Raw genomic sequence first — 15,222 nt, 5'->3', positions numbered from 1 at the left:
GGCTATTTAATATTTCATTGTCAATTTGTTTAAAATAAATATTAAACAATATAATATGGCACAATTCAGGCTCACTCTCACCATAAGAGTAGGAGCTAGTTAAATGCACCTTATAATTTGAAATATTGATATGAACGTAATCTACAACATATAGTCTCCCTTTGGCGGTGGTTGGGGGGAGTAAATTCAGCAAATTCCATGTTTATTTCGGCTGTGATTGGCCGTAGTTTTAGTTAATTGTGAGAATTACGTAATACTGTACACGAAGAGTATTGGCACTTTAACCAGTCTTGTTGTTTTGTTTTTTAGCCACTAGATGGAGACATTCGCCAGCATGTAGGTTTTCTGTGAATGCTGAATTTGCCTGAACTCTTGATCCCCGACCTCGACAATGACCCTGACTATCTTTCTATTTGAGGATGACCGGGACATCAGAACCACATCGTAATTAGCCGATGAGAAACCGATGAGAAAGTTGGAAGTTTGAATGACAATTTTATTAATATGCTATACAAACAAGACAGAGTTGATTTTAAAAAATATAGGCAAAATTGTATTAAAACATGCAAACCTTTCAGCCTTCATGTTAATTACATGCAATGGTAATTCCTATTTTTTAAAGTAAATGTTTGTAATAGCCTATTTTTTATGAGCTGAATCATGTCCTTGGCAAATAAACTGTGACATTAAATTACAAGAATCCAGTTTAAATAAATATTACTGATAACAGTTTAATGGTAACAGCCTAATTTACAGTTTTTGAAAATCTTAATAGAGTTACGCCAAGGGACCACGTGTCAGCTGATGACGTAATTACCGAATGACGTAAAGAATTATAGCTTTACTTGGATATTGTTCAGTTAGAAAGAAATAAACAAAATTCCCATCACCAATCCAAAAGGATACCGGCCAACCCAACTTGAGCCAAAAATGTAAAACGTAATGTGGGTAAACTATTTATGGAAGCAACTATAAAAAACTATAGACGCGCATTCTCGTAAACTCTTAGTCCTGCTAAATTCATTATGAGTTTTGTACGGTATAATTATTTAGACGTTTTGCTCTTCCCTCGCGTTAGTGGGAACTGAGCTCTGGCTCCAGTAACCGGGCTGTGGCGCCAAAGTCATGACAGAGTCAGACAGCGACCAAAACTGCTGTTGAAAACCGCGGGAAAATAAAAGGGCCCTGAAAGAGGCTCTTTGTAAAATCCTCCGCTGATGTCGCCTTATTGTCTGTCAGATTTGCCGATCCAGCGATGGTGTCTGAAACATTACATTCTTGGGAGCAGGGAAGTATGATGTGAAGAATCTTTGAGCCTCCACCCAATGTTTTTCAGTACTCAAGGGAGCAGTAATGCTTTACAATGAGGTCTCTTAATATCTGTGGCTTACCTATAATGAGAAGACCAAACCAGACTTACCAGAAGAGCAGCATTTTGGATTTGTATGCTCTAGAAAACAACTTTATGTACATTAGAGAGTTTTCAAGAACCCTCTTTTAAAAATTTGTACGTGACTGCACAGTAGTCTCTTTCATTACATAACATAAGAATGGTGTTCTTTGACTAGCAACACTTTTAATGGAGTTTCTCAGTCAGCTAGATCAGACTGCTTTAAATCATCAAGCTCCCTCTCTCTTTTTTTTAAAACACAGCACAGACCAATCTTATCTTGTGTAGGCTATAAGGATATTTTACATAATACAGGAAATCAGAGGACAGGTATGGCTTCCACATGAAAATATTGCTTTTGGCTTTTGAGGTTACACAGAAAGTTCTTTGTTGCACTCCAAGAAATACCTCACAGGGACAGGCTGTGTTTATTATGTAGAGAAATGGATAACTTCAGTGTTTGTAAAAAACAGTTGCTTCAAGTGTTGCCTGTCAGTTGAAATAATGAGTGTTTGGAATGTGGTTTGCTTTAGGACATCATATAGGTTTACACATTTAACGTATCTTTAATGCTGATTGAACTATATTTGTGTTTATACTTGTTTGCTGTTGCATCAGACAAACGCTACAGAACATCCTATTAGAATGCATTGTATTTGGGAACAACTTGAGTGTTTATATAGTGGTAAAAATGGATGGGATTTCATTCCTACATTAAAGAATTGACACATCACTTGTTTTCCTTTAAAGAAATTAAATTATGCAAATCGTAACTTAGACATGTTTATCACTGTCAATTGACAAGAGAATAGAATCTGAATACTCAAAGTAGTAAGATTAAATGAACAGAACTGCTTTTCTTTTTATTTACCATATCTTTGGATAATTTTCATAAAATGCATTTTAAACTATCCAAATATAATTTTTCTATTAACTTGAAAAATTTGAATAATTTCTATGGCAGGATTGGACAGTAATGTTTTTGAGTAGGGCCTTAGTGAATGTTTCCCATTGTTTACTTGTACTTGCAAACCTTCAGTGTTATTTTTGTATTTTTTCATATTGAGATGTTATTATAGCTTTAATTCACGTTGAAGGAATTCTTATGTTGATATTTATTGGTTTTCATTTTAAAGTGCGAGTTTTTTATTTGTTTTTAATTTTTAATATGTCTAGATAGTTTTTATTGATTTTTATTTCAGTTTTTGTTTTAGTTATTTTTAGTGCACAAGTTAAACTAAATGAAAATGAGATATATTACCTTGGAAACTAGCTAATAAAATAAGAATACTTTTTATTTATTTTTGTATGTATTTTTTTTAGTACTTTATTTAAAGTGACAAAAACATTTTTTATTATTTTTTTTATTACATTTTTTTTTATGGGATTAGATAAAGCTAACCATTATCTTTCTTCATACATCTTTTCGCCTTTCTTTTCTTTATTGTATTGATTCAGCTTCTAAGAATTAGTTCACTGCTTCAAAGCAAAAAGTTGCTGAATGTGAGGTAATTTCTTTCATGGCTACAAAACCTTTGAGATAATATTTTCGTCACTTGATACTTTTCCAACTTTTCTTAGATGTCTTCCTGCTTAATTAAGACCGACGACTGTGGACTGGAAAAACGGAGGCTTATCTCTGCTGGCCAATTCAGTTATTGGCAGAACAGTCTACTTTAACTTTACATTGCATGTCCACATGACCTTAATGAAATATCGTCTGGATGTCGCAGGAGCGTTTAATCAATCAGACATGTTTATGAAATTAGGAAAAACTAACTGCGTAGAAAGGAACTCCTGTGGGACGGAGAGTATCCTTTCTGTTCCTTGCCCAAGTCTCTCTCCCTTTGTCTTGAACTCAGTCACTGTCTCTGGTATAGTGGAGAAAGTGAGTCCATGACTGAAACGTTTCTGTTTATTATTACTGTTGAGACAGTTCCGTCAAGTCACACATACTTTAAAACAAAAACCATCTTTCATCGTTTTTCCCTGTAATCACAAACGTCAGTGATGTATGGCTTTTTATGGCAGTGCATGCAGAGGGATGTGTAGAAAACTTGGTTTTTCCAGAAAAGATTGTTGTTGTTCTTTTTTTTTACTTCTCTTTCAACAGGCTCATCTCTGTTTGGATCTCCAGCATGTTAGAACAAATGTCCACAACTGACACGTATTTAGCATTTCAGCACTGATCAAAAGAAAATACCTGTACTTTCACTCCACTTCAAAGCCTTTTCTTTCAGTTAGAAATCTCTCAATAGCTGGTTTGACTTTGACTTTTTAGGGAGGGCAAAGAAGAAAGTTGGCATACTGCAAAACTCTGGAACTGCAAAGCTGTTTTTTCTAGCAATGCCACTTCTCCAGTTTTTCAATAGGTTAACTGTATTGAAGCAACGCCAACGCAAACTGTTGCAGAGCTGCATAAGAACTTGCTCACGTCTTTGATAAATGAAAAGACATAACTGCGACTGAAAGTGAGTATGTAGGAGTATACTGCTGAGTAGGTTGATGAAGTGTGCAGGCACTTCCTTTATTTTCTTACAGCTAAAGAGAGTCAGCAGTTTAGAAGTCATTGTTTGAATGAACATGAACATGTACTTGTCAGTTTACAAAATCCTTTGTGATTTAGCCACTGGTGATAAAGGACCCTGGAGCAGTTCTGAGCAACAGAATCTAAAATGTTTAGTTTATGGGGAGCATTCTGGAGGTTGGCTGGTGGTGTGTTAGTGACATTTGTATAAGACAACTTGGAAAGTGTGTGTAGTTGTGTCCATTTAATTTATGAAGGACATTTATGAAAATGTCTTTATGCAGGACATGTATATACAATCATCCATCCATTCTCCAAACCACTTGTCCTAAGAAGGATCGTTGGATGCTGGAGCCTATCCCAACGCCTTCTGTGTGTTGAGTACAGTATTTACACACTGCGGAAGTTTGTGGTTGGTAATATAGTTACAATTTAAAATAACTGTTCTTTATTTTAATATATTTTTAAATGTTTTTAAATTTATTACTCTGTTGGCAAAGCTGAGTTTTCAACAGCCATTATTCCAGTGTCACATGATCCTTCAGAAATCATTCTAACATGCTTTTATTGGTGCTCAAGAAATATTTCTTATTATCACAATTGAAAAAATTGTGCTGATTAATTCTCGTGGAAAACTTTTTTGTTTCAGGCTTCTATGACTACCTAGTCTTTACAGTCACTTTTACATCCTTGCTGCATAAAAGTATTAATTTCTTTCAAAACATTCTAATGACCCCAAACTTTGAAATAGAAGTAATATACTGTACATAGAATATTTTATTTAAACACAATGATAAAATGATATAATGTATGTGCTGAACTCATCTAACCATGTTTAGCAGCTAATGCACACTGTTCCTCCCCCATCTTTCCCCAGTATAGGTCATTTTTGCTATAAATTTGACAAGGGCTTCTAAAATACTGCCTTCATCAGTTTTGTGGGTTGAAAAACCAGCTACATCAAACATTCTTGTTTGAGCCACAGTTTTTGGAAGTCACAGTCCCCATACATTATTCCTGTGTGGATTTCCATTAGATTTACATGCATTTTTTTATTGTTATTATTTTGAGAATTTTTATCAATGTGACTTTGTTTGAGAGTGAATAAGGAAAGCCTCCCTATATAGAGAACATGTATAAAAATGATTGATTGCTTGCTCTCAAGTTTTTCTTCATTCCATTGTCTTTACAAACTGGTCCACAATGATTTAACAACATATGTGAGGGGTAGACAGAGGATTAAGCAATTCATCTTTGCGAGTTATTCAAGCATCAGGGCAAACTGAGTTCACCATGACTGACAAAAGAACACAGACTCAAAGAAGCAGCGAAATTGCATTTCTTTTAATACGTCTTTGTGCTTTGTGGCCAATTCTACCACACCACTTTATTGTATCTTTTGAAATCTACCTAAAATGTGCTTTGCCTCCCTCATTTCTCTTTATCTCAAAGTTCTTGATGCCAAGCCTAGGGTTTGCTGCTAGACTTGGCTTCCATTTTGAAGTGGTTTTGTGGTTGAGTTTGACGTTCTCAGAGTTTCATGATGTTCTTCCCATAATGCCATTTCCTGTTGGGCTCAGAAGTAAAGCATAAAGTAACTCGTAATTCAACAATCTTCCTTTTCTTTTCTTAATCTGGATCAGGACTCCAAAAGATCAAGCCATCAATGTAAAAAAAAGATCAGCAGAAAGTGATTTGTTCGTTCACATGTGTAAACACAAAATTGCCCAACTTGTTTCTCAACTCAGCTCCATTTGATGAGGGACACGCTTGCTTCAGAAAATCAGAAGTTTCCCAATGTTTCTTTTTTTTAATAAATTTTCAGTTTATGGTTTCATAAATGCTCGGGGTTGTGTGGAGTCATTGTGTAGGCTGGTTGCATTACTTCACTTGGCATCATAAAGAAGGGATTATGGTAGACTGCATCTCATTTCCCTTCAAAGTGCAGTAAGACATATTATTTACATACAGACGGCGCAATTTTTGTTCTCTGTAATGGATGCTCAATCTGTACACAAAATTCAAACCTGTTTATACAAATTTCGGTTGCCAGTGCCTTCTCTGGACACCACTGTGGGCTTTTTACGCCATACTGTAGTCCAATCTGTTTGTTTCTTGGCTTTTTAAACAAATAAAGACGTCTGCTGCCGCCCACTAAAATGGGAAAAAAGGGAAAGCATGTTATGCAAATACTGAAACAAATTAAAAATGCACGTTGAATGTATTTCCAAACCACAAAATATAATGAAGCAGAGCAGCTCAGCTAGGCTATAAAAGAATGGGCTAATCAGAGAGAGACAACTCAGCACAGATTCTTTTTTCAGTATATGCTGAATGTTTACTATGTTGGAAAGCAGCTGCTTGTTCATGACTCTTTAAAGCTGTCTTACAGGATCTGATTTAATCATGTCCCCGTGGCTTGGAGCTTCGCACACAGGACGGCCACTAATGATAGGACCTGCTCCACTTCATCAAAGAAAAGTGTTTCTCTCTCTCTCTCCTTCTCTCTGTCTATCTCGCTCCAATCTCAGAGGAGAAGAGATTCAATCCATTAAATATAGACAAGAGCGGTTACACAATCTAGAACCTTTTCTGACACTTGACATTCAGATGTTGCATTATAAAATCAGACTGAAATCTACATCTTGCTTCTCAGTGTTCAGATCATTGATGGGAAAAGACCTATCTGCACACAAGGACCGCAACTATAAAGCAAATTTAATTGGGTTTTCTGGCCATATTACGACTCAGATCCATCTGATTCTGTTATTCACTGGAGAATGTGGGGAGGATCAGATCAAAGCCTCTGTAGAAGGAGAGAACCTTATTTGTGAAAATCTGTCTCAGCATTGCAAAGCCAACGAGATGAAAGGGAGATTAATGGACGTTGACGATAGCCACTGACACATTCAGAGATGACGCAGTCAAATAAACAATGGCTTAATGTTCAATACAACCATCTTAGAGAAGATCTGTGCCATTTATCCCCAAAGAAAAAATGGACGAGTCCAAACACATGAGGCATAAACATCCATCACTATTCACAATGAATTAATAATCTCTTCCCACAGGATCTTTATACCCCTCCCCCTGCTCCTTCATTCCTTCCTTCCATATCTTCATCCCTCCCTCCCTCCTTCTTTCCACGGTCATAATTGGTGCCAGCGTAATGAAAAACCCTATGGATGGCATTTCAGTTTAGTGCTGTCAGACAATCCTAGCACTGAGCACTGCAGAATGACAGCTTGTTCTGTTTCATCACATCTTTACTTTGCGCTTTCATTGCGAATTTTAGGCGGCCTTGTTATAGGGCGTTTGCTGCAAGTCAGCACATATACAACTGCTTCAAAATGTAGTCTGAGAACTCAAAACAAGACCACTAGAGTGGCTCTCTTGTCTGTGGCTAGTTTTAGAAGGTTTTTTTTTTTTTTTTTTTTTTTTTACTGGTTAGTCTCGGAGGCCAGTTGGCCAACCAGCTAAACTCAGGCTTGGCTAGGTTGGGAGACTAGCATAAACCAGTTAAAGTTGTTATGGAAGTAGCCACGGATATTTTCTTTTCTTATTGTGACATACATCGAAGTAAAATGGATTATCGAAAAGAAAAAAAAAAATGTAGGATGAAAAAGTGAAAGTGACTTACAGCCAAGTATGGTGACACATACTCAGATTTCATGCTCTGCATTTAACCCATCCAAAGTGCACACACACACAGCAGTGAACACACACACACCCCCGGAGCATTGGGCAGCCATTTATGCTGCAGCACCCGGGGAGGAGTTAGGGGTTCAGTGCCTTGCTCAAGGGCACCTCAGTCATGGTATTGCCAGCTTAAGACTCAAACCCACAACCCTAGGGTTAGGAGTCAAACTCTCTAACCACTAGGCCACGACTTCCCCACTCAGAAGTCATTGGTTTTACTGAAAGATCAAGACATTGTTTATTTATTTATTTTAAAGTTGCTCATAGTAAGATCAATAACATGTATTACAATTAAAAATAGATAGCATTTCTTTTTCATGCAAAGATAATGTGTATAAAAGGAGATTGATTACCTTTCATTTCATTACTAGGAATGCAGTCTGCTGTCTATCTGTAAATGTTTATTCAATGATGTAAAAATAGAGTGGCTTTGAGAATAAGCGATCATTGTTCCCCTGAACAGTTCCATATGTCTGAGAGAGAAAAGAAAGAGGACTATTGTCCTCCTTTTGTTAGAACTCAAATGCTTAGGCAAATCTTTAACACATTTGCTTGAATTAGAAGATGTGAATTGCAAAGATAGAATTTATTTGACATCAGTACAATTAGCACACAAATGAGCCTTATCTTGCAAACTGTAACGTTTTACTTGAGTCATTTCCTGTTTTTGAGTATTCAAGTTCAGGGATTATCAGCCCGACCTTAAAAGAAAACTAATTAGGGTATTCTTGATGTATGTATTTTAGCAGTGGCTGACTAAACCGATAAGGCTGTCTGATGTTTTGTTGCCATGGTTGTTAGACCAAGTACAAGAAACAACCTTCTAAATGTGGGTGGCATTTTGTCTTGGCCAGGGCTCTGTGGTAATGCTGTTTTGAAAGCCGTCACTAACTGTTGTGTTTCCTGTCAATACATACAAACATTGCCCCAATCCGAAACCAGAGTATAATAAATCATTGTGTCCTTTCCAGACTGAGAGCATGTGGATGGTGGATCTAGAGTTTTTCTACTTGGCTAACAGAACACAGGATGATTGTTTTTATTTTATAAACCTACGTCAATTAACCAAGAGATGTTACATCCAGGATGTGAATCCAGCATGACAGAGAAAATGTAGCCTGTGTGTTTATTGGCTTGCAGTCTGTCCCGTCCATTTTTAAATACCTAGCTGTGGTTCTGCCTAACCGTTTTTTTTTTTTTTTTTTTTTTTTTGCTATTGTGTTGATGCGATCATAACTTACGATAGGTCAAATACTGTTGCACATCATGATATACCTATCACCTGAAGATCTGTAAATATTCTCTTACCCCCTTAAAATCTTGTTCAGCTCTGTAAATTCAATATTTATCCATCGTATCTCTACTGAAGTAGAACCATCTGTTGATATTTGTGGGAGTTTTATTATTATTTTTTTATTGAAGAGATTGCTGGCAATCGATCTTCATTTATTCCTTCTTACTCTATTACACTGCTTGACTTATACAGCTACTTTAAACAGATTTCAGCTGGTGTCTTTCTATGATCTAAGGGAACTTAGAAATGGAGATAAAATCTACATCGCCCCACGATGTTGTTCCTTCTGTCATCATTAAAGCTTCTTTTGATAAAATTGTTTCTAGCATTGAAGCAATTATCAATTCTTGCTTAGTTTCTGGTTTCTTTCTGAAGAGTCTGAATAATTATTGTCCTATCACAGTTACATCCTATTTTAAATTTGACTTTAAAAATTTGATTTCACTTGTACATGCCCTTATGAAAAAGAAGTTTATTACAGTGTGCTATAAGTATACTTATTTTAAACAAAAATTAGGAAAGTACACTCTAAAAACTGCTGGGTTGAAAACAACCCAATTTGGGTTATTTTGACAACCCAGCGCTGGGTCAAAAAGGGACGAACCCAGCGCTGGGTTGTTTTAACCCAACCAGTTGGGTTATCATATTTAACCCAGCCTGCTGGGTTGCCTTTTTTATGGTTTAAAATGACTATATTGCAGGGTTTAAAAAACAGAGCGGGTGTTTTTTTTTATCACTGTATTTCAGAAGGAAAACTACTGTATTTAGAAAATGTTCGATATCATTTCGCATGTGCTTGATAAGGCAGCGTTTGTGAGCTCAGTACCGCTCTGCAGCCGTTACCGGAGAAACCTACCTCTCCCGCTCTTAGCGCCTCCTGCTGGCAGAAAATAAACTCGCAGAGTGCAGCCATGTGGGGAAACAATGCATTTCTACGTTAAAACGAACCCAAATTGAGCTAGGCATTAAACCTACAAATGTTGTTCATTTTAAATATCACTTTTACACACAAATAATAATTACCAAAAGGAAAATATTTATTAAAAACAAGAGAAAAGTCAAAAAGTAACATGTTAGAAGAAATGCAGAAAAGGATGGCATTAACAGCTACAGAGTTCATAAAGCATTGAACAATTGATGAATATAACTTAAGATCAAATTGGACTTTGTTCAATTGTATATATTGTATAAAAATATACGAAAACACATACAATAAATTTACAATTAGTTAGGTTTTTTCCCAACTATTCTGGCATGACAGTTAGGGGTGTAACGGTTCACAAAATTCACGGTTCGGTTCGATACGATACACTGATGTCACGGTTCGGTTCGGTTCGGTACGTTTTAGATACAGCAAAATGTAAAAACATCTCAACTTTTCAGAATGCCGCAAGCGCACCGCGGGTCATGTGACAAGAACCAACCAATCAGCTTCATCCTTTCCCGTAACAAGGTTGAGAGCTCAGCCAAGATGAAGGAACAGCTGATCATAGTTGTATATGGATTGCAATTTTGAAATAAATTTAGTAGCAGAGCTACTGCAAGCGATTTTTAGAGCAGGAAATCCATTTATCCTTCGCTGAAATTTCCGCGTCTCATGGAGAGAGCACGTCATTGTTGCTTAGCAAAGACAGACGCCTCATGAGCGAGCCCGAGCGCTTCTGCCCGAGCGCTCTCTTGCCATCACCATTATAGCTTAAAGGGAATCCAAAGTGCACCCAAACACCAGACCTGTTGGTTATTGGAGGATCTTCTAATTTCTAGTCTGTTAAACGCATTGGCTATTTTGCAACGAGCCTTCAGCGCGTACTGAGTGAGCGAGCGCCTGCTGAGTAGCCTAACATAAACATATAAGATGGTGTTTTTTTCTTCTTCGGGAGTGTCAGGGGCGTTGCCTGTTATGTTGTTTGGGTTATTGGGCTACCTTGTTGAACGCATATCATTATATTTCTATCTCTCTTTTTTTTTTTTTTTTTTTCAAATATAATTAATTACTCCAACGAACCGTTCGGTATACATAATGCGTACCGCGTACCGAACCGAAAGCGTCGTACCGAACGGTTCAATACGAATACGCGTATCGTTACACCCCTAATGACAGTACACAAATAAATCACAACATTAACTTTGATATTATATCATTTAACAGACGCATGTGTGTGTGTGTGTGTGTGAGAAAGAATGTGAGCAGGTGTATGAATGACAGAGTGTAAACTCTTCTACTAAACAACACCGATAAAGCATTTAACTTTTTTTTTTTTTTAACAAATTATACACTTACAGTTAGTTTCATAGTCCATGAATACAGATCATGCATCACAGTCAATTTTCATGATCTCTTTAGCAAAACTGATGTAATCATGAAGAAACCCCATCAGCACAGCATGTGACATCTTCTACATCATCCAGGGCAGCGTCCTCCTTTAAAACCACCGCTGCATCAGTTTAGGGGAAAGAAGATTCTCCTCTCTGACCAGGATTCATCCCAGTCACCGCCTGTTCTTCATCAGTGGCCTAAGAGAAACACATTTGAAAAAATTAAACATTTAATTAAACTATCCATTTTCAGGTAGAGGTGTATTCACATCCGTAAGGATAGGTAAATAATCGGTTTTAAAGTTTCAACACTTTGTGAGGTTGTTTAATGTCTCAGTCCACCACAGCGCTCCAGAATGCTATAATGGCAGCACTAGTGTGAGGACAGGTGATATTGTTTGAATATTGCTTTCAGAAAGTTTCTTTACTGAAACATTAAAACAGACATGACATTCACATACCTCACAATATTCACTTACATGGAGGGCTGCTCTTCAAACCGTTAGTTCACCAAATAATTAAAATGTTTATAATTTACTCTCCTCATGTTTTTCCAGACTCATACAAACTCTGCTCATTTTTTGGAAAACGTATGAATATATTTAATATTCTCTTTTTGTGTCCTCCATTGCTGGTCTGGGAGACCAGTATTTTATTTTGAACATACATGTTTGCTATCATATAATTTAAGATGTATTCATATATAAATATCAGAATTTACTTCTACAATAACTCTATAATTATGAAGCTTGAAAATACTGATTATCTAAACTATAAATGGATTAACAAATATTATGAGAAAACTAAAAATATATTAATTTATGTTGTAAAAGTCTTATAGGTTTGGAATGACTTGAGGGCAAGTAAATTATTTTTTGTGTGAACTTTACCTCTAAGAGCGAAGACCAAGAATAATGACTCTCCAAATCAGACAAGACAACTCCAAACTTGGTTTGAGTTCTGCAATAAAAAACACAGACATCAATGGTCTTAATGAAATGAGCACGTAATCACACTGTTGTTGCATCAAAATGTGAAGTAAACCGGCAGGAGACAACAGAAAAATTTATTTTCTAAAAATAACTTACATAAAATCTCAAAGGAATGATGCTCTCCCATGTCTCTTGCTTTTAACATCTACAAAAACAAAAAACAAACACTATTTTACTCTTAGTAAAAAAACAACAACTGACAACATGAAATTATGAAGTTTACTTGCCTTAAACTATCTTTCCCTCTCTTCAGAAGAAGCTGAGAAAACCACCTCCTCACACAAGCACTTGTGTGTCCTTAACTCCAGTTAGTTTGAGTTCTGCAAAGAGGGGCATCAATGGTTTCAATAAAATATTAACATATACATACATACATATATAAAATCACACTGTTTTTGCATCAAAATGTGAAGTTAACAGGCAGGACACAACAGAAACATTAATTTTCTAAAAAAAAAAAGTAATAATTTAACTTACATCAGTCTCAAAATAATGAAGTTATCTTGTCTCTGGATTTCAACATCTAAAAAAAACACACACATTATTTTAGTCTTAGTAAAAATAAAGATAACTTGATGTTATTCTGAAGTTTACTCTCCTTAAACCGTCTGTCCCTCTCTTCAGAAGAACACCTCCTCCTCATCCTCACACAGGTCTGTGACTCCTCACACAAACAGCTTCTGTGTCTTTAACTCTCAGCGCGAGGACAATGAAGACAGGAGCTGGACAAGTCTGAAATATTACATGTAAAACATACTTTTAACAGTAACCACTTCAACAGCCTCAAAATAATTACGCTAGTCTTTACTACACAATGCCGTTTCCTTTAGGAGACAAACATACATTCAGTTTAACCGCGAAAAAAAAAAGACAAATTCACATGAGCGTAACCGTGACCATAACCGTCTGTTAACGCCTCAAAGAGAACAGATAATGTAAAATCTTATGTAAATATGACAAAATACATTCACAGACGTTATATTAAAAGTACATCCTCCGTCCAGTAACGTTACATGAGGCAGTTTAAGACCTCCGTGTCCGAGGCGAAAACCGCGTTTTTTTTATATATATATAACGTTAAGCTCCTTTGTTTCCGCCTTTCATAAAACCTTCCGCCTTTCATACAACCGGGTAAACAATAAAAGATAACTTTACATTTTGAATATTTAACGTTACTTACCATAGTCTTTCACTCGCTTCTCGCTTCTATCACGCTGAGAAAATGGCGGCCGCTCGCACTGAAGACGTACGATTTTGACGTGACGTGCGTGCTCTCCTTCACGTCCGCGTCCTCAAACCACCCCGCTGGGTTAAAAAAGAGAGTTATTTTCAACCCAAACTTGGGTTAAAACATCCCAAAGTCCTATCCAATGGCCTCAACCCAGCAGTTGGGTTGAAAAAACAACCCAGCGTTTTTTAGAGTGTATGCTTTAAGTTTAGTTTGTACTTCTCAGAAATGGGCTTTATGCACTCCTCAGAAATATATTTAAAATTACATTCTTGACTTATACTTATAATTGACTTAGTCTGTATACTTACATAAAGTCTAAAAGTCTGTATACTTACAAAAAGTCTAAATATATTTTTCAATCATATACTGTAGAGGGCGCTAGTACACATCTTCTGTACAGAATTTCCACAAAAAAAAACAAAAAACCCACAAGTGAAGAAGAAAACATCCAATTCATAGTCTTTTTTTCAGCTTTATGTTCAAAATGTTATTTCTTTATTTTTTATGAAACTTACCCACATTTAAGTGTTTAAAATAATATATATATATATATATATATATATATATATATATATATATATATATATATATATATATATATATATATATATATATTTGTTTACAAGCAGATACCCTGTTCTTTCTTTGGATGGAGGCATGGAGTCGATCAGTTTGGGGCACTGCTCAGGTGTTATGAGAGCCCAGGTTGCTCTGATAGTGGCCTTAAGCAATTCTGCATTGTTGGGTCTGGCATATCACATCTTCCTCTTCACCCTACCCCATAGATTTTCTATGGGGTTAAGGTCAGGCGAGTTTGCTGGCCAATTAAGAATAGGGATACCATGGTCCTTAAACCAGGTACTGGTAGTTTTTCCTGTTGGATAATGAAATCTGCATAACCGTAATGTTGATCAGCAGCAGGAAGCATGAAGTGCTCTAAAACTTCCTGGTATACGGTTTCGTTGACCTTGGACCTCAGAAAACATAGTGAACCAACACCAGCAGATGACATGGCACCCCAAACCATCACAGACTGTGGAAACTTTACACTGGACCTCAAGAAATGTGGACTGTCTGCCTCTCCTCTCTTCCTCCAGACCACTCAGCATCAGTCCAGTACTTTTTGTCTTTAGCCCAGGCAAGACGCTTCTGACTCTGTGTGTTAATCAAAAGTGGCTCGATACAAGGAATGCAACAGCTGAAACCCATGTCTTGCATCTGTGTGTAGTGGTTCTTGAAGCACTGACTCCAGCTGCAGTCAACTCTTTGTGAATCTCCCCCACATTTTTGAATTGGTTTTGTTTCACAATCCTCTCCAGTGTGCGGTTATCACTATTGCTTGTACACTTTTTTTCTACCACATCTTTTCCTTCCCTTCGCCTCTCTATTAATGTGCTTGGACACAGAGCTCTGTGAACAGCCAGCCTCTTTTGCAATGACCTTTTGTGTCTTGCCCTCCTTTTACAAAGTGTCAATGTAATCTGAGTATACTTACAGTATAAAACTACTAAACTAATAGTTTACTGAGACTATACTTCAAAGTGTACAAAGTATTTAAATAGTAAACTATAAGTATACCTATAAGTTAATTTAGTTTAATTGCAATACAAACTACAAACATAGAGGTAAACTAGTTGTGTACTCAAAGTTTGCTACTGTTATACTTAAAGTATGCTTTTATTTACTAGAAAGTGGACCAATTTAGTCCCAATGAGTATTGAAACAGTGCACTTACTAGTATACTACTAGAACACTGATATTTGTATACTTCCT

This window comes from Carassius auratus, chromosome 46 (assembly GCF_003368295.1).
Source record: "Carassius auratus strain Wakin chromosome 46, ASM336829v1, whole genome shotgun sequence".
NCBI classification, from domain to species: Eukaryota; Metazoa; Chordata; class Actinopteri; order Cypriniformes; family Cyprinidae; genus Carassius; species Carassius auratus.
Note: the sequence above shows the minus strand (reverse complement) of the source record.